The sequence below is a fragment of the Macrotis lagotis genome, chromosome 1 (assembly GCF_037893015.1).
Source record: "Macrotis lagotis isolate mMagLag1 chromosome 1, bilby.v1.9.chrom.fasta, whole genome shotgun sequence".
Classification (NCBI taxonomy): Eukaryota; Metazoa; Chordata; class Mammalia; order Peramelemorphia; family Peramelidae; genus Macrotis; species Macrotis lagotis.
Window position 1 is genome coordinate 376,372,420 of NC_133658.1, and position 25,427 is coordinate 376,397,846.

Genomic DNA, 25,427 nt, shown 5'->3' on the forward strand with positions numbered 1-25,427 from the left:
TTCTTTCCTATTTTGAAGAGATTGTCCCCATCATGCAAGGATGGCGTGTGAGATTTGAAATTAGTAATACAAAGTAAAATCCTACTTGAGACACTAATTGTGTGATCCTGGGATAGGTACTTAATGTTTCTCAGTTTCCTCCTCTGTAAAACAGAGATGACAATGACACTTTGCTTCATAGGCATATGCCTTTGTTGTGAGCATCAAAAAGATGGCAAATATAAAGTTCTTTTCAAATCTTAAGTGTTATAGAAATATTAACTATTACACTTAGCATTGATATTTTTCTTATGCTGATTCTATTATCTAACTATTTCTAGCTCCCCTTTTTGGAAACTTTATTAAAAGTTCAGGTTATAGTCATTTAAATATTTTCAGGAGTAATCAGTCTTTGACCTTTGAGGTGGTTTGGGTTTTTAGAAATGGCCTTTTATCACTAGAGCCAAGTTTGGTGAATGGAGTGTATGAACAATCTGGGGAGTACCATTTTTGGTCAAGAACAAGGTGTGGCTATGTGAATTGGAGATTCATTGTTTTGTGTGACTCATGAGAAGTCTCTGAAAGCATGTCTTTTCTCTTTTAGGCAGTGCCTTTTCTCCCTTCATCTTCCTTCTCTTCTCCCAGTCATCCCTGGAGATTGTCCTGAAGATGTAGTAATGAATAAACTTCCACAGAGACAGTTTTCTGAGTCAGATTTTGGACAAAAAGAACTTTCATTTGACATTTTGTTTTTTTCTTGGTTGATATATTTGACAAAGACTCATTTTGAACAGCAACTTGGAATTTCAAAATTTTTTTGAGATTCTCTTTAAAAATGTAAATGGAAAATAAAAGCAAGTCTATGTATATGATTATCAGGCTATTTTGTAAACTCTGTCTTTGCAATTTTATTGTATATAACTTTCTTCCTCTGATAGCACACAAGCCCAGGGAGGTTGAGGAGTGCCAAGCAAGATGTGACTATATTTATATATATTTGAAACCCAATGACTTGAACTAACTGTCCACCTCCTGTTAGAAGTCAGAGTTACACTTATCCCTGAAGACATGTCAGAGTCACTTCTGTTTGTCTTGGCAGGACACCTTCCTTGATAATCTTTGGGAGGAAGAACACATGAATTATTCACTATCTAGCTGGGCTTCTTTGGCTAGATTAGGTGTTAGAGCCAGCAAGCTAAAAGGAAATATCCCCAAATTCTGCTCTGACTATGGATTCAATTACAGCCTTCCCCCAATACCTGAAGGTCAAGCAAGGACCATAGTCTGGCATTCTGGAGAAAGTCAGTGGGCTGGTTCCTGGGGGTTTCTGCTTGTGTACCAGATCATTTACGGAGACATCACTCATCCTCACTCATGACACCTCAGATACAATCAACACAGGCGAAAGCTTCCCTGGGAACTCTTGTCTGTTTAAACATGTGTTTTGGCTATGGGAACAACACTTGAGAAATACAGGCTGAATTGACAATGGAGAGCAGTGGTTGCCTACTAGAGCTCAGTGTGTTAGGTCACAATGCCCCCTTTGAACTGGAGTATGGAATTTTCCATAAAGAATCCAACTTCAGTAAGTTACTGAAGCAGACCTCCTCAATCAGATTTTTTTAGTGATATTGCTGAATACAGTCTCATGTCACATCCATTTGGAAAAAGAACAAGCTTCAAACTTGGGAATGGGATAGTTGATGGTAGCCGTCACTTTATACATTATCACAAGACCATAGATTTAGTGTTGTAAGGGTCTTTAAAGGCATGTTAAGAAATATATTCCTACTTAGTGTCTGAGGCAGGATTCAAACTCAGGTTTTCCTGATTCTGACACTAATGCTAAGTCTAATCCACTGTCACCCAATTTGCCTCACTTTACAAGCTTAGATTCAGTCTTAATGCTTTTATTGGGATGAGATGGCTCTTGAGTTACAAGGTACTTTGTATCTTCCTCAGTCACCTCAGTCACCTAACGTGGGTCAACTAGGTGGCATAGTGGATATAGTGCCAAGCCTGAAGTCAAGAAGATTCCACTTTCTGAGTTCAAATCTGACATTGGACCTTTACTGTGAGACTCTGGGCAAGTCATATAACCCATTTTTGCCTCAGTTCCTCATCTGTAAAAGGAACTGGAAAAGGAAATGGTGAACTACTCTAATATATTTGCCAAGGAAACTCCAGATGGAATCACAAAGAACTGGCTATATCTGAAAACAACTCAGCAGCAATACAATTCTTAATGCCTTCATCAGAAACTTTTAGTCATAATTTAACCTGAAAATTCAGGGATGAGATTTTTCCCATGACTTTTACTCTTATTATTTTACTGTGGTTTTCTTTTTTTTTTGGGGGGGGGGGAGTGGGTTAGAGAGAAGGAAAGGTTGGAGAGGGTCAGGCATTGCCACAGGCATGGGATTTCATTTGTGTAGGAATTCCTGGTGAGGAAATTCCCCTCTATTGAAACACACCGGCAATTGGTATGTAGTTTAGTTTTCCAAAACTTGCTTGTGGCATTAAGTGGCTGCCCCAACGTTCATACCCTCCCCTCTCTGTGTCAGAGATGAAACTTGACCCCAGGTTCCCCTGAGTCTGAGACCAGAATTCTTTGCAGTGTCATGGTGACTCTCACTAATATTATTAAGAATCTCTGAATTAATAGTAAGCCTTTATCCACATACACCAGGAGAAGTCTTAGATTAATTTCCATTATCTTCATTTGACACAATTTATATTTCTTTTGTCCTGATTGTCCAGGTAGAGAAATACCTTCTATGGGTCCTGGAATGCCTAAACCCTCAGCCTCCTTTGGCATTCATTCATTCAATAAACATTTATCAAACTCTTGCTATATTCAGGGATCTTTGGAGAGATAACAGTTTCAGATAAAGCATGGTCCTTGTACTCATGGCTCTTCTTACAATGTTATAGGAGGTTGAAACATTACTTGATCCTGATAAGGTATTAATCCATGATAAATGTATTCGAGAAGTATAAACAGCATGCTTTTTCAATTTGAAGGTCCATATTTGGTATGATGAATCACTCAAAGTCCAAATATTCAAATAAATGATCCATTAAATAAAATCATACTCAAATGTCCTCAAAATAAAGCAATTCTTAAAGTTTCCAAAAAGCAGTTTGAAGGAAGATAAAATAAATAAAAGCCATAAGCAAGGAGGTTAAAAGCATTAAGAATTTTTCCTAGGGTTTCTAGAGTAGACAAAGTTGGAGAGGAATCAATCTGGTGGTGTTAAGGAAACAGTTATCATGGGTTCAGGGTGGTAATCACAGGTACAGTGATGCAGTATTACTTCTGGAGCCAGATGCATGGTAAAATAATGGCAGCTATAAAACGCATGGAATTGATACAATTAAATGATCTCTAAGATAAAAAGAAAACCTAATAAGACACAGCAGATTTGAAGAAATCCTTAATTTTAGCCCAAATAGTCCAAGAAGGGCTTCAGTTCTAGAAATGATATTATCCATTCTTTCTCTAATGGATCCATATCTGAGTCCCAGATAAATCTGTATGGGATAAAATTTAGTCAAATTATTCCTTCCCCTCTCTCCTGACCCCAAGCCTGCTGCATAACTTCTTTGTTCATAATATTTTTAGTATGACTAGACCCATATTGTGGACTATGTATTTGGGGGTCCATTTTAAAGTCAAAGCTCCCCCCGCCAGTTCTACCAGTATTTTGGCCCACAATAATGCTCTGTGGAGTCTAAAGGGAAGATTCTTTCTGGCAAAAGGGGAGTTTTTGACAGGGATTTTAGGGAAAAATGAAAATAGAGGATATGTAAGCTAAGTTTTAAAGGATAGGTAAGAATTCAGAAGGAGGGAGGGAGATCATTCCAGGCAGAGTGGACACTATAACTAAAGACATGGAAATCATTAAATGTCTACAATTTGTTGTGATTAGAGAGATAGAAATGAGATTGACTGAAATATCATAAGAAAAGGCTGAATAGACAGAGTTGGGTGGGGAAATCTGGGTGAAACTTTTGTTCTTTGTTATCACTATGTTAGTCAAAGAGGCATAGTTGAGTAAGACTTGCTGTGCCATTCATTCAAATCAACATATAGGAATTAAGAATCTATTATGACCAAAATACTGATGGAAGAAGGGAAGCAGGAGAAGACTGTCTCAGCCCCTCAAATAACTTGCAGTCTAATAGGAACTTAGTTTCTTCTCTTGACTGAAGGGTACAAAGACAATTCTAAAAGACTTGTGATGGAAAATACCATTGGTATTCAGGGAAAAAATTAGGGAGTTTGAATGCAGACCAAAGCATACTAGTTTCACTTTCTGAAACTTATTTTATGTTTTCTTCTCCTTTGTCTCATGGTTATTTTCCTTTTATTTCTGATTCTTCTTTTACAGCATTACTAATATGAAAATATGTTAAACATAATTACTTGGACATAATTACAGCAGATTACTTTCTATCATGGGGAAGAGGGGAGAGAAGAAAGGGAGGAAGAAAAATGTGGAACTCAGAAGCTTACAAAAAGATGAAAGTTAAGGGGTGGCTAGGTGGTGCAGTGGATAAAGCACTGGCCCTGTAGTCAGGAGTACCTGGGTTCAAATCCAGTCTTAGACACTTAATAATTACCTAGCTGTGTGGCCTTGGGCAAGCCACTTAACCCCATTTGCCTTGGAAAAACCTAAAACAAAAACAAAAAAAGATCAAAGTTAAAAATATCTTTGCATGTAATTGACAAAAATAATATTCAGAAAGAAAAAAGAACTTAAGGATAGGATTAGAAGGCAAAAAGTATTTTTTGTTGTTTTTCAAAAAAGACTCACATTCGGTGTGTGCTTCAAGATTTATAGAATACTCTTCTCACAGCTGATGGGATGTGGGAAGACAAGTCAAGTCATTTCCATTTTGCAAATAAGAAAATGTGAGGTCCTCATAGGTAAATAATTGAATAAGTGTTACAGGGGTTAGAACTTCAATATGATAAGATTTCCTTACTTAGTAGCCACTTAATAAATGCTTGTTGATTGATTGATTGCCCACTATCCCATGCTATCTGGTTGAAACTCTGAGCATTTAATTGATCCTGAAAATTAGCTCAAATATCTCAGTATCACAGCATAGAAATGAAGTCACTTATATACATTCTACCCTTGTGGATTTCCATTTCTCTGGGAAGCATTCACATATAGGGTCCAATTCACACAGTTCTTAAAGTATTATTCTCACTACAGTCCTAGGGAGTGGGTGATGCAACCATATCATTACACATTTTATAGATAAAGAAACTGAGGTTCCAAGTATTTGAGAAACGTCTTCATTTAAATGGTAAGTGATGCACTCAGGTTCCAACTTAAGAACAATTTAATACAATGAAAAGTCTTATATTTGAATTTATAGGATTTGGACTTGAATCCTTGATCTGATCCTTAATACATATGTGACCATGGTCAATTTCTTTTATAGTGCTGGTCCTCAGTTTTCTCCTCTTAAAAATAAAGGTGCTGATAATGCAGTAGATAGAGTTCTGACCTTGTAGTCAGGAGACCTGAATTCAAGTCTGAGCTCAGACACTTAATGATTACCTAGCTGTGTGACCTTGGGCAAGTCACATAACTCCATTGTCTTGCAAAAAAAAAAGGTGCTGAACTTGATGGCTTTTAAGGTTATCTGGTAGCACAATAACTAGAGCTCTGGTTCTACAGTCAGAAAGACTGGAGTTCTAATCTAAACTACAACACTGATAGCTGTGTGACCTCAGGAAAATTGTTTAACCCCTCTGAATCTCAGTTTCTTCATCTGCAACATGAGGATAATAATATCCTCTACCTCTGAGGATTGTTGTGAAGATCAAAAAAGCACTTACTTATTTAACCCAGTGCCTGTACATTGCAGGCACTATATAATTGGACATTCTTTCCCCTCACACCCTTCTCTTTCCCTCTAGCTTTAAAGCCATGATGCAGTGCTATCCTTTGGCTTCTGGTCCAGAAGTTTTTCTGCTATAAAAAACAGCTTGAAATATCTATGACCAAGCAAAATGAGGAATAGTGGGCAATATCTTACTGAAGCTTTCAAATTCCACCAAAATCCATTAGCATTGAAGAGAACTAAGGAGAACGACAAAAACTCAGACAGCACCAGAGCAGTGCTGTCTAAGGGTCAAAAGAAAGGATGAAAGTGATAAAGATGCTTGGAGGCTTGATCTGAAACGTCACAGCCTTTTTGGAGCCAGGCTAGTGACAACTCATCCCCTGGAAAGGACACGGTGAATAACTAGTCGGCAGCATACCCCTCAGAGGAGCATTAAAATCCTTCAGTGCAATACTGTTGAGTGCAGTGAATAGACTAACGCTGTCTTGGCATCTCCTCAGGGCTAATTTGTGGGCTCCTTGATTTTGTTCTGAGTTAAGTGGTCTTTATGTTCCAATCCTAGCAGTATTAAACACTGATATATTGTATCCACAACTCTGTCTAGTTTATTAGAGCTCACATAATGACAGCCTGTTGAATGGAAAGAAGCAGTGCGTAAACAAAACAGTGACTCAGTGGGAAGCAGTTATTCTAGTGACACTTGCTATGATTTAGGTTTGGGACTTTTTTCCCTTTAATTTGTATTGGGGGGGAGGGTCAGTGTGAACTTTGACTTTGAACCTTAATACTTTTGTTCACACTTGGCTTTTGAACTCTGAAGAGATTAATATTAAGCCAGAGTTTTGTCAAAAGATATAGAAGTGACATGTCTTTGCCACTGAATCTGGAAGGAGAGGAGCTGAGGCCAAATTCTGCCTCCACCAATTGCTATCAGTATAACACGAGGACATTCATGGTTCTCCATTTTCTTATCTATAAAATGAGATATTTTAAAAGTGAGGAAGTGAAAGTCAGTAAATTTGGAATTTTTCCAAAGTCAAGAAATGAATCAAACCATTGAGCATTTATTTATTAAGCACTTACTGCATGCTAGGCACCTTGTTAAGTACTGGGACTACAAAGGCAAAACAAAACCAAAAAACACCAATCTCTGTTCTCAAGACCTCCTAGTCTAAGAAAAATAAGATTGTAATAGAAAAATCAGTCCTTCCAAACACTGTTGATTCTCTGGTCATAGTGTCAGTTCAGGGCTCTCATTTTCATTCTCCTCATCTGTAAAATGGCTTTGGAAGAGGCAGTTGTTTTTGAGGTTACCTTCAGCCTGAATGTTCTATGATCTTTACACAACTTTTCAGTGGACAATTTACTTTTGCATAAATAGATTGGTCTGTGGTCTGAAGGAAGTCAAATACTTAAAAAAAGTATTTCTCCAGCTTGTTATAAAGCCTGAAATTTTGCCATAAGAGAGTTTTTTCCCTTTCAATCAATCAGCATACATTTACTGAGTTTTTAACTATGTGTCAGACCCAGAGCTAAGTTTTGAGGATACAAAGAAAAAGTAAAAACATACCCACTTCCCAAAATTTTGGCTTTTGTTTTTGGTTTGATGATACAAATGTGCCCAAAGAGAGTAATTCATTCTTAAACCACTAACAATCTCTAGTGAATCACTTTAATCTGAACCTTACTTTCCCAGCAGCTGCAGCCTAGCCCTTCCCATAGGTATACTGGGTACCACAAACTAAGGGGGTGTTGAGTGTGAAACAATTTTGAAAGGTTGGTTGGGAGATACTAAAACCCAATATATCTGACTTCTTCATTTTTTCCCAGGACAGTCTGTGGTTAAAGTCAAGAAACTAGAAGCTAAATGCTATAAAGAAATCAAATGAATAAACAACATTTTCTTGAGTTTGGGGAGAAAAATAAGATTTATTTAATTTCAACTCACTGCTAACTCAATAAAAACGTATTATTTTAAAAATTGACCTCATTTTTATTTTGACATCTAAAGTATAGAGAGAATGTGTCTTCCCTTGGTCGTATTCAGACCTTTCCCATCACTAATTAGTAAGTAACACTTGGTGGTTTTTTTCCTGTCAACTTTTCTGGCCTCCATCATGCTCAAATTTGGGCTTGACTTGGCTTGGCTAAGAGTGCTTTTTTCATGCCAACCATGGGACCCATTACCACCTTTCCTAAAAAGGAAGCTACTAATATGGAAGAAATCCAGAAGAAGAGAAGGGAGCAAGAAATGAAAGCCAGTCCCCAAAAGATGTTTTTATCTACTGGGGACACATCTGTCAAAGAATATAAAACTGGTGGGTTTTCATTTTACAAAAAATGATGATAAGACATTCACCTACTGTCAAAGAACATTTTCATAGTAGGTCCCCAATCCTGTTGAACCCAAGAAGAGCATAATTTTATATAGCTGGGATGTTTGTCTATGTCTGGTAGACTAACTAAAATTTAAAAATACCCCAAAGGACCAAGCATTATCAATTAGCATAGTGCATTAAAAAAAAAACTTATAAGGCAAAAAAATAGAAATAAGATTTTAGAAAAAGCCCTTTTATTTCTGGGTAAAATTATAATAATATTTTAAACACTTCATTTCATTTCACCAAATTTTGTAAGATTTGTTTTTTGGTGAATGACAATACAAACATTTTTCATAAATTTTTATAATTAATTTAAACTCAGTTTACTTAGTCTTCAGTAAGCACCTAATACATTCAAGGAATGTTTCTAGGGAACAGTAGGATAATGTTCCTGTATTATTGTTGTTCAGTTTTTTCAGTTATATCTGACTCTTTAGGAACCCATTTGGTGTTTTCTTTGCAAAAATACTTCAGGATTTTGCCCTTTCCTTCTCCAGCTCATTTTAGAAATGAAGTATTAAGGCAGATAGGTTTAAATCAGGGCTGTCCAACCTTACTTTTTAAAAGTTTTTATTGAAACAATAGACTATATTTTGATTTGTCATTTTAGTGAGAGCTCTATGGGAACTCTGCTTCATTTACTAAAGCATTTAGTAAACCCACAGGGGGCCACCTAAAGTCACACTGCAGGCTGCATTTTGGACATCTCTGGTTTAAATGACTAGTTTGACAATCAGGAAGACTTCTTAAAGATTTTATTTATTTTGAGTTTTACAATTTTTCCACTAATCTTACTTCCTCCCCGCCCCTCGCCACAGAAAGCAATTTGCCAATCTTTACATTGTTTCCATGGTATACATTGATCCAAATTGAATATGGTGAGAGAGAAATCATATCCTTAAGGAAGAAACATAAAGTATAAGAGATAACAAGATCAGACAATAAGATATCAGGTTTTTTTTTCTAAATTAAAGTTAATAGTCCTTGGTCTTTGTTCAAATTCCACAGTTCTTTCTCTGCATACAGATGGTATTCTCCATTGCAAACAATCCCAAATTGTCCCAAATCAGGAATACTAAATGAGGCCATATTTGAACTCAGAAAGATCAGTCTTCCTGATTTCAAGCTTGGCATTCCACCCAATGTGCCACCTAGATATTCAGATGTTCCTAAACCCAAGTCTAATAGGAAAAAAAGATGAATGGCAAGTCTCACTATATTATTATTACCATCATCCTCTTCATAACTAAACCCTTCCACTGATGCTTATCTTCAGTTCTTTTCTAAATTTACAATTTTAGGGGGTTTTTTAGGTTTTTTTTTTTTGCAAGGCAAACGGGGTTAAGTGGCTTGCCCAAGGCCACACAGCTAGGTAATTATTAAGTGTCTGAGACCAGATTTGAACCCAGGTACTCCTGACTCCAAGGCTGGTGCTTTATCCACTGTACCACCTAGCCACCCCTAAATTTTAAATTTTAATACTTACTGGGGGTTGTTGAGAGATTAAATAATCTATCTAAACAGCCTTAAAAGCCAATGATTATCCAAAGCAAGACTTAATCCTAAATTTTCTTGTCTTAGTGACTGACTTTCTGTTCTCTATAGCACATTGCCTTTCATATTAACTTTAATATTAATATAATATCCTAAATGTTACAAATTCTAGAAGCAATGTAGAGTTTTCAATTCTATTTTCTATAAGCTTCCATATCCTCCCTGAATATAACACATGTACACCATGCTGGCAAAGTAAAAATGCCACTAAATAACAGGAATAGGACATAAACAATAAACACTCTTATTCCACTTGTTTATTGTTATGTTCCATTCCTCCTCCTCAATTCCAGTTTGGGAGCAAGTCTCAATCTCCTTTTATTTTCTTGTATCTTCAGTACTTTAGCTGACTTATAATAGTTTCTGCTCCACCTCCTTATTTGTATCTTGTAAACAACATACTGTTTGACTCTATTATTCATTCTGCTAATCCATTCAGCTATTCTCTTCTGTTTTTAGTTTTTTTTTGGGGGGGGGGGGCAGACTTTGGTTTTTGGTTTTGCAAGGCAGTGGGGTTAAGTAACTTGCTCAAGATCACACAACTAGGTAATAAGTATCTGAGGTCACATTTGAACTCAGGTCCTTCTGACTCCAGGGTCAGTGCTCTATGTGCCACTTTTCCCTCTTCTGATTTATGAGTGACTTCATCTTAATTACATTCACATTTAGCTTTGCTGTGTATTTTCCTCCAAAGTATTCTCTTATTCAAAAATCTTCTCTTTTTTTATCCTTTTGTCTCCTAGAGCCTGTTTTTCTTCTGACTTATGCCTTTATAAATCTGTTCTCTTGGACTCCACTTCTCTTCTCTCCTGCTTCCCTCCTGGGCAAGATGAATGTATTTGTGTGTAGATTTATACTCTTTCCTCCTTGAACCAGTTGGTATGGGAGATGGGTTGAAATGTTACTCACTTCTTCCATTCTCCATGGTACTTGAAATTTTTTTTACTGGCTGCTCTCAGTATTTTCTCCTTGTTTTATTTAGAAATTTCTTTCATTAAATGACCAGTGGATTCTTTTTATTTCCACTTTGTTCTCTGGCTCTAAGATATCTGTACAGTTTCCCTTTGTAATTTATTGAAATAGGAGTCCACTAGGTAATGCAATACATAGATTACTGTGATGAAGTTAGGAGGACCTGCTCTCAAATCCTGACTCATACACCTGGACAAGTCCCTTAATCTCAATTTCCTCCCCCCAAAACTAAATTGAAATATGACCAGAGTTTTAAGTCTTGGCTTGAAGGTAGTCCAATGATACTTAAATTATCTCTCCTTGATTTATTTTCTTTTCTTTTTTTCTTTTTAGGTTTTTGCAAGGCAAATGGGGTTAAGTGGCTTGCCCAAGGCCACACAGCTAGGTAATTATTAAGTGTCTGAGATCGGATTTGAACCCAGGTACTCCTGACTCCAAGGTCTTTTTATCCACTATGCCACCTAGCCGCCCCTCCTTGATCTATTTTCTAAAGAAATTGTTTTCTTTATGAGGTACTTCACGTTTTCTTTTTTTCAGTCTTTTGACTTTGTTTTATTATTTCATGTTGTCTCACTTCTACTTAGCCAGTTTTCTTTTGTAAAGATTTATTTTCTTTAATATTTTTGTATCTCTTTTACTAAACTTAATTCTCTTTTCATAATCCTCTTGCAGAGATCTTATTTCTTCCCCCCAATTTATTCTCTATTCCTTTTCTTTTATCTGTGAAATCATGGCTTGCTCTTTTAAAAATCTCTTTAACTCTTTTCAGAATACTGGTTAGTCATCTGTTCTGTTTGTATTTTTTTCTTTGTGGCTCTGCTTAAAAATGTTTTCAAGTCATTGTCTTCTTCTGTGTTTGTGTCTTGAACTTCACTGTCACCATAGAAGCTTTGTTTGGTCAGGTTCTTTTTTTTGTTTGCTCATTTTTTCCAACCAATTTTTATTGGGTTTTGCTCACCTTTGTAAGAGGGGGGGAAGTTTGACCTACACTTTTGTTTTTTATGCCCATCTGTTACTTTTCCAGTTCAATCTGGGGGCCTGTGAGTTTTCAGTATTTCCAAAGTGGTATTAGGGAGAGATTTCTTTTCTGTCCTCTTAGACTATAAATTCCTGACCTTGTTTGGGTCTCTTAAGTTGTGTGTAGTGAGTTTCTATAGCCTGCTGCTGGACTCTGACAAGCTGGCCCAATGGGAGGTTCAGATAGACTGAATTGCTGGCTCCCCTTGGTTTTTATTCTCTTGATCTGGTTTATTCCACTGAAGGATTATGTGTCAAGCTAAAGGTTAGAACTGAGTTCTATCTCCCCTGCTCCTGGGCTCACAGCCACACAACTACAGTTCTGGAACTTGTTCCTTATTCTTTACACATGTAGGACCCCGTTCCTTCATGACTGCAACTCCTACCCACTCTTGAACTGTGACCCAGGACTGGGTAATGAGTGACAGAGATGCCAGTTGGCACCTCTTCCCGCTCCCAGTGATAGTTCAAAGGTCCCCTGGCATCTTTTTCTGCTCAAGTGTTTAGTCCCCTTAATGTCCTTGGATGCTAAGCAGTGTGCACCTTGCTGCTTCTGCTGCTCCCATGGCCATAGCCCACTTTTACTTCTCTATATACTGTTGTTGCTACACTTCACTCCTGTCCAGATACCACCTTAGAGTCCACAGAACTTTCTGTCTTTTTTCCTAAGATGAACCAGGTTAGAAAAATTACTCCCTTTGACTTTTTCTTGGATTTCCTTTAAGAATTTGATCTGGTACTCTTTATTGGTCATTATAGGGAAGGTTGTGAAGAAACTTAGACAAAACTATTAGCTTTCACTCTACCATCTTGACAATGCCCCCATATATATATTCAGTAAAACCTGAAAGAACTAGGAAATTTCTTTGCTTCATAATTAACCCTTTGATCTTTTAAACATAGTAATAAGAGAATACAACTTAATGAATCTTAGGAAGTGTTTGAAAATCTTGTTGCTCCTTAAAGGGTATATTGAGAGCTTCTCCACAGTCACTATGGAGAATTATCAGAACTTGGTTCTGTTAGAAGTGGCTCCACAGAAATTTATTGCTTGCCATCAATTCCATGGATACTTTAGTTTTCTTTTATTTCTTCCAGAAGCTCAGGAGTGGGGAGGGGGGAGGGGGGAGGGAGAGGGGAGGGTAACTGCTGCTGGTATGGGTAACAAAGCATTATAATAGGAGATTCAGACCAAGTAAAAAAGCCCTAGACTTCATGACCTTTTTTTTCCTTCTCCTTGGTCTTCAGGTTCTTTCTTTCTTCTCTTTAATTTCAGCAGTTCTCCTCAACCTTTATACCTCCACTTGACTTCTTAGATAATAACATCACCCAATAAAACTTGTATAGAATTCTGGAGACTGGTTTCCAAGGAGAACCATCATCCTTGGTCAAAGAATTGGTATTACCATAATACAAGATAAATGATAATAAATGTCTATGAGAGTTATTTTTTATAAAAGCTTATATGACAATTCTAAAATTTAGCTATATCATCTTGAGATGGGCACTACCAGGCAATACAAGGAAGGAGAAGCTAAGAAGATGAGAAATTACTATTTATAGTAGAGGACACTAAATGGAAGCCAACAAAGTTATCCCTCGGGGTTCTCTTCTGAGTCCTGTTCTCTTCTCCCTCTATACTACTTCACTTGGTGATCTCATTAGCTTCTATGGATCTTTTATTATCTTTATGTTGATGTTTCTTAAATCTACCTTTCCTGTCTCAATCTCTCTCCCAAACACCAGTCTTGATCAAGAAGAAATATTAGAGAAATATTTGTCAAGCCTTTCCTATAGTATTAAGAACTATTATCTGTGCTTGTCTGGTATTTTCTGTGAGCCTCAGACTACCTCATTTTATTCTAACCCTTTTCTCAAATATAAGTCCACTAAGGTAATAGAAAGCAACCTCAGTTCCTTCCCCTACCTCTCTTCCCCCTATCTGGCTCTAAATCTTTCAAAGGGTATGTCTGACTCTAGTCATGTCCAAGTAGGTCACTCTTTGATCTCTTTGCCTGATTTCTCCCTTCACAGGAGATAGACTTGGCTCTCTATAAAAGTTCTGCCCACCCTCTTCTCCATTCTACTGGATCCATGTGGTCCTAGCTCAGCTACCTGTCTTGTGGTTGTCTTCTTTTCCCTTTCCCCTTTCTTGACTGTCTTCTGTTAGTGTTTACATTGGTTCCATCTTATACACTGATCTCATTTGAATGTGATCAGAGAAATCATATCCTTAAGGAAGAAAAATAAAGCACAAGATAGTAAAATTACATAATAATATACTTTTTTTTCTAATTTGATGTTAATAGTCTTTGGTCTTTGTTCAAAGTCCATAATTCTTTCTCTGGATACAGATAGTATTCTCCATTGCAGATAGCTCAAAATTGACCCTGGTTGTTGCACTGAAGGGATGAGAAAGTCCATCAGGGTTGATCATCACCCCCATGTTGCCGTTAGGGTGTACAATGTTTTTCTGGTTCTGCTCATCTCACTCAGCATCAGTTCATGCAAATCTTTCCAGGCTTCCCTGAATTCCCATCCCTCCTGGTTTCTAAAAGAACAGTACATATACCACAGTTTGTTAAGCCATTCTCCAAAGGAAGGACATTCATTTAATTTCCAAATTTTTGCCACCACAAACAGGGCTGCTATAAATATTTTTGTACAAGTGATGTTTTTACCCTTTTTTTTTTATCATCTCTTCAGGGTATAGACCCAATAGTGGTATTGCTGGGTCAAAGGGTATGCACATTTTTGTTGTCCTTTGAGCATAATCCCAAATTGCTCTCCAGAAAGGCTGGATGAAGTCACAGCTCCACCAACATTGTATTAGTGCCCCAGATTTCCCACATCCCTTCCAACATTGATCATTGTCCTTTCTGGTCATATTGGCCAGTTTGAGAGGTGTGAGTCCACAGTAATTCTTGAATAAACCCTTTTGTCTGTAAAATTTATTTGGGTCAGAATCACTCTTTTACATAAATTATTTCATGTTCCACCCAAATCTTTGATTACTTCATTTCCCCACCCCCAGCAACAATCTCACATTTCCATATTCCTTTCAAATATCTCAAATTGGAAGTCCAGTAGCCATCTTAAATTTAATATATCCAATACAGAACTCCCCCCCCACCCCAACTCTTACCTTCCCTCTAATAGTTGAGGGCAAACAGGCTCACAATCCATCTCCTCCTAGCCTCATATCCAAGCTATTATCAAGGACTCCTAATTTTGCCTTTGCAACATCTCTTGGATCTGTTCCTTCTTTCCTCTGACATTGCTGTCACTCTTGCCTGGATTATTGCAATAGCCTGTTGGTAGGTCCACTTGCCTCATATAATAATAATGTTTGTTCTTCATTCTCAAAGAACACCACAACATCAGGGAGGTGATGCCATGCGTAACACATGAATTGGATTTTGAGTGAGAGGGGCTGCTGTGCTAAGTCACCAGCCTCACTTTCTCCTCCAGAGCCATCTGGATCCAGTGACCAATTATGAATCAGGACCACTGGAGATGGTCCTGAGTGTGAGGTAATCAGGGTTAAGTGACTTGACCAAGCTCACACAGCTAGTTAGTGTCAAGTGACTGATGATGAATTTGAACTTCCATCCTCCTGACTCCAAGACCAGTGCTCTACTCACTGCACCACTGAGTTACTCATCCATTCTCCATTTAGCTATGAAAGTGATATAGATCTTAACATGACACCTCCCCTACCTCCATTTAATAAATGCTAGTGATTCCCTGTTGCTTCCAGAAGCAAATACCAAATGCTCTGTTTAACATTCAAAGTCCTTTATAAACTCCAAGGCTCCTCCTACCATTCCATTCTTCTTAACACCTTACTTTCAGACACATATTCTTCAAACCAGTGACACCTTCCTCCTGGCTTTTCTGGGAACAAAACACCGATTCTCAACTCCAGTAATTTTCTCTGCTCTTTTCCAAGTCCAGAATGCTCTCCTTCCTCCATTCCAAGTACTAACCTCCCTAGCTTCTTTTAACTAAAACTTTTAAGTTTTCCCTGTACAGGAAAACTTCTATAACTAACTGCTCTTAATTCCAGTGCTTTCCCAATGTTAATTATTTCCTATTTATCCTGTATATAACTTGCTTTGTATATATTTTCTTGTTGTTTTCTCCCTTTAGATTGTAAGATCTTTGAGGGTAGGGATTGTTTCTTACCTTTTTCTATCTCTCTAATTCTTAGCACGTTTGTGTGTAGTAGGTGCTTAATAAATGTTTATTGAAATGAAATGAAACTAAATTAATGCCTAATTCCAATAATTAATAATTGGCAAAGTGAGGATTCAATCTGGGTATTCTGATTCCAAGTTCAGTGTACTAACCAGTGCACCATGCCACTCTGATCCTACTGTTTAGAATATGGTTCTCTTTCTTCTCTGTCTCTTTCCCCTTTTCTTCAGACATGTCACACTAGTAATTTTGGATAGCACCATAGAATGTACTGCTGCCTGGCTCATAGTCCTCATCTCCTTATTTCTTTTGTGACCTCATATTTAAACAGCTATTCCTTGATCCAACAATTAGATCATTTTTACTTAGCCTAAGGAAAGTATATTGGCCCCTCAGATTCATATGGTTCTCTCCTCTGCTACTTTATGGAGGTTAGATTAAATGAACAGTTATGAGTACAATCACTATAACTTGGAGCCCCCAGTTAGGAAACTTTCTAAAACTGAGACAGAGGTCTGGCTCACTGCCTTTATTTCAAGTTATGTTCATCTCTAGCTAACTAACCACTAGTCTCTTTATGGTAATGGCAAAAATGCTGGAGTAAAAAACAAACCAAAAAAACCCACACAAAATGACTAAAATGCTGTTAGCAGGCATCAAGAGGAAAGGGAAGAGTGGACCTTTCCTTGGAACTCCCTTAAGTCCATGAAGAAGTGAACTTATTCAATAGCCTTAGACCAAATTCTTTGGAGAGACTAATGGCCCTCCCAGATCATTCCCTCTTTTGTTGCAGCTCAGCCCCACTTTTGTTTCTTCATTTTCCTGTTGATCCTGAGCCACCAATTCTTTCTGGCTCAAGTATGTAGATTCCCTTTTCTCCCAGATCTCACAGACTGGGTATACTTCTTTAAGAACTTTGTAGTATCACTCAATTCTGCCTTCTGCATTTCCCAGTTGTATTTGTTAGACTCAAATCTTTTTTCAGGACTAAGAGAGAACTACAAATTCAAGGATCCCAGTAACCTCTCAAACTATTCTTACGTATACTGTATATATACACATACATATATATATATATGTATGTGTATATATACATATATGAAATGTGTATATACACACATATATATTCACCTATCCATATGCACAAACACATGTATAAATACATACTGTTCATGTACACACATTCATGAACACATAGTAACACATTTTTTTGGATCAGATCTGTCATTTCATCAGTAGAAGGAATTTCTAGCAAGGAACTTTTTATCTTAATGTAGATTATCATCTTTTCTGTAACTTAAATTTTTAAATAGCTGCTTGGGTCAATGAAAAGTTAAGTGACTTGTTCAGAGTCACATAGATAGTAAGTGTCAGAGAATGGATTGGAATGCAGGTCTTCCTAACTTAAAGCTCTGTATTTACTACATCATGGTGCTTCTCATCGTGTTTTACCTATAGTAGGTGCTGATGACCCAGATTTGTAGCCTTGTAGTAAGAAGCCTAAATATTCTACAAATACTCACTGAATTAATAAGCAATTAACATATCTATCTCTGTTTATGTTTGAGTTCCTATCTCTATTGATAAACATACATGTCATGGCCTGCATATGGGCAGTAGAGTATGTGTAAATTGGCAGGGGGCCTACCAAAATGTCAGGAAAATTTTGATTTATATATTGAATAATAATGAAACTAATTAAAGCACCTACTTTTGAGTTGAAAACATTAACAAATATGAACTTTTGTTGCATAAACTAAAAGTGATTTCATAATCAATGAGATTAATAAACAAACATCCTTGAAAAAAATAAAATGGATAATTTTATCACTTCTAAACTAATTCTTCAATAAAAGTATGTTCTTTTTAATTAACTTTACTTTCATTAAAGCTCTGAATCAACCATTTCTTTACACTTGGTCTAGTTCCATCAACCATTTTGTAGTTAAAGCAATTTATTTAAAAGTGGATTCAACCATGTATGTGGATAATAACATATGTGTATGCAAATGTCAATATTCATGAATATTTTTTGCCCAGACCTGTGATTTCATCATATATATATGCATATACCTACCCCAGAAAGAGATATTATGCATGAGTGTCTTTTCAATTATAGAAACTCTGAAGTGTCAGAAGTCTTTTTAGCCAATGAATAGAAAATCATTCATAGAGTTTCTTCAATTTTTAACTATTGTTTCATTATTTGGATGATGTTAATTCTTTGAAATTTTATTTATTTTTATTTTGTTTTTTTCTCAAAAGCAATTTACTCATACATCTTCACAGAGTAACAGACTGGCTACTAGAAAATGTCATCAGTTTATTTATGTTCAATAAGGTCTGCCTTAAATAGCAACAGGAATTATAGAGTTAATAGGTTGCAACATTAGAGATATGACAAATTACCCATTTATGACTTACTAGAATTCTAATGGATTATTTTTCTATTTGGGGAAGCAAGATTGGACACTTTCTTCTGACTCTAACTCCCTTTATCTATATTCTACTTCTTAGATTTTATAATATTTACAGTGGGAAGAATTTAGAGAAAATCTAGTCCAGACTTTTTATTTTAAAGAGAGAATGAGACTCAGGGTTAAAAACCTAAGTCATGGGGGCGGCTAGGTGGCGTAGTGGATAAAGCACCGGCCTTGGAGTCAGGAGTACCTGGGTTCAAATCCAGTCTCAGACACTTAATAATTACCTAGCTGTGTGGCCTTGGGCAAGCCACTTAACCCTGTTTGCCTTGCAAAAAAACAAAAAAAACAAAAACCTAAGTCATACAGATAATGACCAAGCTGGGATTATCATCGGGGTTTTATTAAACCACATAAGTGTACAAAACCTTGATCTTAGACATTATATAAAAGACTATAAAAAGAATGTAGGGAGAGAGGGGAGAGAGAGAGGGAGAGACAGACAGACACCGAGTGGGAGAGGGAGAAGTAGAATGGGGCAAAATTTTCTCACATAAAAGAGTCACACAAAGAATAGATTTTATAGTGGAGGGGAAAATGAGATGGGTGATAGACAATGCTTGAATCTCAGTCTCATTGGGATTGGTTTAAAGAGGGGATTATATATGTGTGTGTGTGTGTGTGTGTGTGTGTGTGTGTGTGTGTGTGTGTGTGTGTGTGTGTACTTGTGTTTATTTGCTCAGTTTGGTATATAAAGCAGTATTACCCAATTGGGAAATCAGAGGAGAAGGGGATAAGAGGTGGAGGAGGGGGAATAGGATAATAACAGGGAAGGCAGTGGTTGGAAGCAAATCAGGAGAAAATGGGATGGAGGGAAATACACAATTGGTGATCTTAACCTAATACATAAAAAGAAAATGGATAGCAGAATGTATTGGAAACCAGAATTTAATAATATGTTCTGTACAAGAATCACACTTGGGATAGAAAGACACACACACACACACACACACACACACACACACACACACACACACACAGACACTTGAAATGATGGACCAGAGCAGTGTCTATTATGCTTCAAATGACAATCATGATTTCAGACATGGAAAAAAAAAAGCAAAATTAGACCTAATTGAAAGAGATAATCAGGGTAGCTACATTTTTCTAGAAATTACCATAGATAATGAAATAATATTGAAAATATTTACTTATAAAGGGTAATTTCTCAAATATATAGGGAACTAAATCAAATTTATAAAAATCAGAACCATTCTCTAATAAATAAATGGTCAAAGATTATAAATAGAAAATGTTAAAAAAATCAAGATTACCTATAATCCGATAAAATAGCTCTAAATCTCTATTGATTAAAGAAACCCAAATTAAAACAACTCTGAGGAACCACTTCACACCTATTAGAAATGTCATAGGCTAGAGGGGATAATGGAAAATAGGTAGGTTAATGAACAACTGATGGAGTAATGAATTGGTCTGTCCATTTTGAAGAACAATTTGGAACTATACTTTAAAGACTGTAAAACTGTACATACCCTTTGATCCAGAAATACCCCTACTAGGTCTATACCCCAAAGAGATCAATTAAAAAGATAAAGGAACTAAATATACAAAAATAATTGCAGCAGCTCTTTTTTGGTAGCAAAGAATTAGAAATTGAAGGGATACTTATTAGTTTAGGGAATGACTGAACAAGTTGTGGCATATGATTTTGGTGTAGTTATCTTATGCTTTAAGAAATGACAAAGGGGTGATTTCAGAAAAATACATCAACACCTATATGAACTGATGCTGAGTGAAATGAGAAGAACCAAGACGCCATATTGTTTGCTTTTTTCAGTGAAGAAGTGAGTGGAAAGGAGGGAAAGAATTTGGAACTCAAAATTTAAAAAGAAAAAGGATGTTTAAAAATAAATGCATAAATAATAAATAAAAAGAGGTTGTGTAGATGTGAAAGACCAGTGTAGTGATATAGCAGATAGATGGATATACAGAAGAATGCAATCATTAAACCAAACCTGAATGAAGAGTCAAGTCCATCAGGAAATAAATTTGAGGAAAGAAAAAACTCAACAGCTAGGCTAGAAAGAAGAGAGTATAACTATGGAAAATCCACACTGTTGGTGGTGAACAGCTGTCTCATTAGTGGATGCCTTATTGAATGCATACTATATAAAGTTAGACCAAAGGGAACATGTGAACATGGGGAGGCCTGAGTTCCTTGCCCTTGTACTGTTTCCTCTCAAATATGCATGTACTGGCCTCTGATTTTCCCTTCTCCTAAACTCTTTTCTTTTGTCATTTCCCATTAATTGGGTGCTTAGTTATACCTTTCCCAGTTTCTTTTTACAAGTCAGCTCAAGTACATCCATATTTTGTCATACCCAATAGGGATGGGATTAATTCAATAAACATTTATTAAACTTCAGTTAGGGATAATGTGCTGTGTTAGGCACATAACAGATTTAGAACACTTTGTTTCTCTGAATGTCCTGGTCCACTTTGCCTCCTTAATTTCCTCCTACTCCTGAGCCTGTTCTCTCAGTTCATTTTCAGACAAATTTATTCTATCCCCCTTCACCTAGTGATCCCATTTCCTCCTTCAAGCCTTATCTGAAACTGAACCCCTTACATGAAATATTTTTAGTCAGTAGATATCCAACCTTCCTTCTTTTTCTTTTCTCTTTTCCCCTCATTAAAACATCTTCTCAAATCCAACTGTCTCCCTGAAATCTTCTGAAATATGGCCAGATTTTGTCATTACTTTACTCTGTCTGAATATTACATTCCCACTATCCCCTCCCTTAACATAAAGCTGACTAAGCCTTAAAATTAAATACATTGGAACCTTGTTCTGTCACTTTTGTAGGAGAACTTGCTACAGGACCATGTTTTAAGAGAAACAGTATCATAATGTAGTTTTTCTGGTACTTCCAGTAATATACCCTGTTGGATAGGAGCCAACATTGACCCACCTTCTATCTAACTCTGTGCTATGGTGAGTTATGTTATAATGAGTCTCCAATGGGTTTACTGATTTTATCTCTGAAGTTATTCTGTCAGAACAACTGTTTGTATTGGCCAGGGGCCAATTTCCTGAACAAGAATTCAGAAAACCTGGGTTCAAGTCCCAACTCTTCTACTTATTAGTCATGTGATTATAAGCAAATCAAACTCTCTGATTCTGTTTCCTCTTTTGCAAGACAGGATAAAAATACTTTTGCAAACTACTGTACAATATGACTGTAAGAAAAGCATTTTTAAACTGTAAATTGATCTATATAAACATGAGCAATTATTGCTGCCTTTGTATCTGGAGAATAGCTAGTTAATATATTTGGATTACTTACTTCTTCCAAGTACAGGGGGTCATAGCTTTGGAGGATTGTCTGTCTGTCTGCCAGCTTTTACTTTGCTCAAATTACCTTTTGATTGTTATGAAATTACCTGGTATCTAATGCTTTTTCCCCCTTGTGCTTATGCTGAAGGAGACAGTAGAGTAGCAGTGAGTGCTTCCCAAAACAGACTGTATGCAAAGGCTAAACCAGGTTTGAACTTTGTTGACTTGTTAGATATAAGAGGACTTGTTCTAATGCATATACATCTTTTTAAAAAATTGCTCTATTCTTATAAACTCATACTCTTCTTACATACTCTTCCAGGGGAAAATTGTAGACATCTTTGGCCTGGTTTTAGTCATGCTTCCTAGAGAGAGAGATGTTTCCACTGACTGCATCCTCATATGCAACCCAGTAAGATTCCTTGTCTGCTTTCCTGGACTCCTATATTTGGGTCCAGTTTTGAAAAACCTTGGCCTCATTTCAGCATCACCTGATCAAAAGATTCTTGTAAAGAGAATCAGGACACATGGGTTCATGTTTCCTCTCTATATTCTGGGTAAGTGGAAGGGAATTCAAACCCATTTTACCAAGTATTCTTTATTTTAAAAATGAGGACAGTAATCATCAGGTTTTTATTTGGCCTCTCAGGAATGTGGTGAGGAAAGAGTGGGATAATATATGAACTCTTTGGCAGAAATATCCACATTTAAGGGTCAGGGTTATTATAGCCTTAATAGTGTTGGGTTGTGTATGTGTGTTTTTTAATGGGAATTTTGGAAGAATGCTCATATTCCTTATTTTCAATATTGCTTGCTCATCACCCTCTTCCCAGAGTATGGTTTTCTTAATGTGCCATTGAGGTCACAAATTCCCCTAGCCAACTGTCCCTAAATCACCAAGTTCTTTAGCTGTGGATTGTATATAACTCATGAAGTATTTTTTAGCTGGGAATTCTGCAAGACTTAGAAGTGCCAAGTGTGTGAATTCTTGGAGAATTACTATCTTGTAATAAGAAGAAACAAATAGCTCCTTGTTTACACCCTAACTTGCTGCCTAACCCACTGGTCAGCTCACAAAAGTTTGGTTCCCCAGTCCTCACTGAGGAGGGATAGGGGAATGGAAGGTCTAAATAAAAAACCTCACTCAAGGTCTTATCCAAACTAGTTGTCACCAAAAAATGAAAGCCAGATGTTATTTTAGCAAGAAATAAATAAGTGGCCAAGCTGTGGATTGAACCTGAGGTCTCCTTGGATGGGTTCCAGGTGTGTCAGTAGCTGGACTCCCAGGTATACAAATCTTAGATTCTCTTCCACCTACCTCCCCTTTTTTCCATCTTAGGTATAACCCTTGTAGATGGTTAATGAGCAATTAAAACATGCCAGGGATCCTGCAATGTTAATATTGATCTTTTTCTGAGTTAAAATCAAATAGGCGTCAAGTTGCTCTTGGCTCCTATATCCAGGGTGCTTTGAGTCAGACATCAATCTTTGGAAAAGGGGAAAAGGCACATTAAAACTAAAACCACTGCCTTCAAATTCCTAAGGAATGATTTGCTTTTGTTAGGAGCTTATGTCTTCTTAATAGCAGCAAGCTATTGATAACCACCCAGGACTCACTTCCTTAATATATATGGGTCTTTGCCACTTTGGGTTTTACCTCATACCTCCTTTTCCATTTCTACTTAGATGGGGTGCCATTCAATAATTGGTGAAGATTTCTTATCTTTTTTGGAAGGTAACTGAATTTGTTATTCCTCTTGTCTAGTTTCACCTTTTGTGTATTTTAAAACCAAACATAGGGTTCTGTACATAATATACTATAAACTGAGTTTTGGGTGAAAGCAATGTTATTTCAAAACATGGTAGAGATGAGGGAGGGAGGGAGGGAGGGAGGGAGGGGGAGAGAGAGAGAGAGAGAGAGAGAGAGAGAGAGAGAGAGAGAGAGAGAGAGAGAGAGAGATATGGGGGGGGGGAACCTACCTATAATTGTCTTATTGTTATGATAGAATTCTTAGATTAAACCTGAATATGTAATTTACTTTTAGTTTGCTTAAAAGACCAGCAACCAAACTATACTCATTTTATCTTCTCAAATTGTTTTTTTGTTGTTTTTGATGTTTGTTTTACCTCCTCCTACTGATATATAATTGAATTGCCTAGCAATTTCCAATGAGTTTTATGTTTTCCAGCATAGATAGGGTCCAGGGGATGTTAAATAATCATGGAGTGTTCACTTAAAGTCAGTGAGTATTTCTCTGGAAAAAGCAACTTGTTTTTGTGATTTGAAGTCATTTGGTTAATCACTGTGGTGAACAAAGAGTTTTTAAAAATGTTTTCTTAAATTACATTTATATCTTCTCTCACTTATTTTTCCTGACTTTAAAACTAACCTTATTAGCCCTTTTCTCACTTGCCCACTTTCATCCCCCAAAAGGGGAAAAATAGCTCCCCCTTCTGATTTGCCTGCTTAAGGATATTGTGGACACGGAGCTTGGAATCTAGGAAGTAGATTGAAATGCCTCATCTGGTCATGTCATTTTCCTGCTCATGTAGCTCTGGTGACTTTATTGGCTTTAGGATAAAAAACAGAGTTCTCAGAAATAAATAGCCTTCATAATCTGATTTCAGTTTTTGTCTCCAGGATTATAGACTGTGATTCCCATGTATTCCATAGCCTGTTTCTGTACCATTCATTACACAGTTTTCCTCATAACCATAATGCATCCTTTATCACCTCCTCCTCTTAGCATCTCTGGTATCCTTCAAGTCTCATCTCAGGCATCACTTCCTGTGGCCTTTCTGATATATCCAGTTGAGTACCCACTCATAAGAGATTGGATGCTTCTTTTTTAATTTTTAAATATTTACTCATCTTGTTTCCTCCATTAGAATGGGAATGCCCTGAAGACAAAGGCTATTTATATTTTTGTCTTTGTTTTCCCAAGCAGCTAACAGAGTAGCCAGCACATGCTAGGTACGTAATTAATGTTCAATTAATGAATGATTGAATGAATAAAGTATATCACCTTTGAGAGGCTTTGGCAGACAAACCATAACTAAATCACTAAACCCTTCTGGATACCAAATATATACAGTTTGGTTGTCTGCCTGTCAGTCTGTTTTTCTTTTGTCATATCCCAGGGCTTAGCATTGTGTCTGAGGCAATGCAAGTCCTTAATAAATTCTTATTGATTAATTAATGTCTGTAATAGCTTCCTGTTAGGGTTATTGTTAGGTTCAAATGAGATAATATACATTAAGTGTTTGTCAAACCTTTAAGTTAATTAAGGTGCTATATAAATTGGGTTAGGTTTACAATCTTTGTTTCCTCCCTTTCTTTTGATCCAGTATCTGATCAACCTTAGGATCATGGCCCTAGTGTTGGAAAGGACCACCTTTTATTTAACCTAAAACCACCATTTTTATAAACAATAAGGAAACTAGAACTCAGGAAGCAACCTGCCCTAGGTCACACAAGTAGTAAGCCTCAGCTGTGGGATTTGAAATTGGGTCCTTTCACTCTGGAGCTAGCACTCTTTACTCTGTGTCATACATGAGAATCCTTTCTAGAAAATATCACTTTTTCCCCAGTCTTGCTGCCACTATCTTTATTCAGGTCTTAATCCTAATTTGTTTCTTGTTTGCAGTATCACCCGATTTGGAAAAAATCTTTGCCCC

The 25,427-nt window shown here is 36.8% G+C and overlaps 1 protein-coding gene across 1 annotated transcript in view; it reads left to right on the top strand.

Annotated features, from left to right (window-relative positions):
• The window catches only part of SLIT3 (slit guidance ligand 3), an 805,773-nt gene that overhangs the window by 89,921 nt on the left and 690,425 nt on the right, over window positions 1-25,427 (top strand). The gene's annotated exons all lie outside the window — the stretch shown is intronic.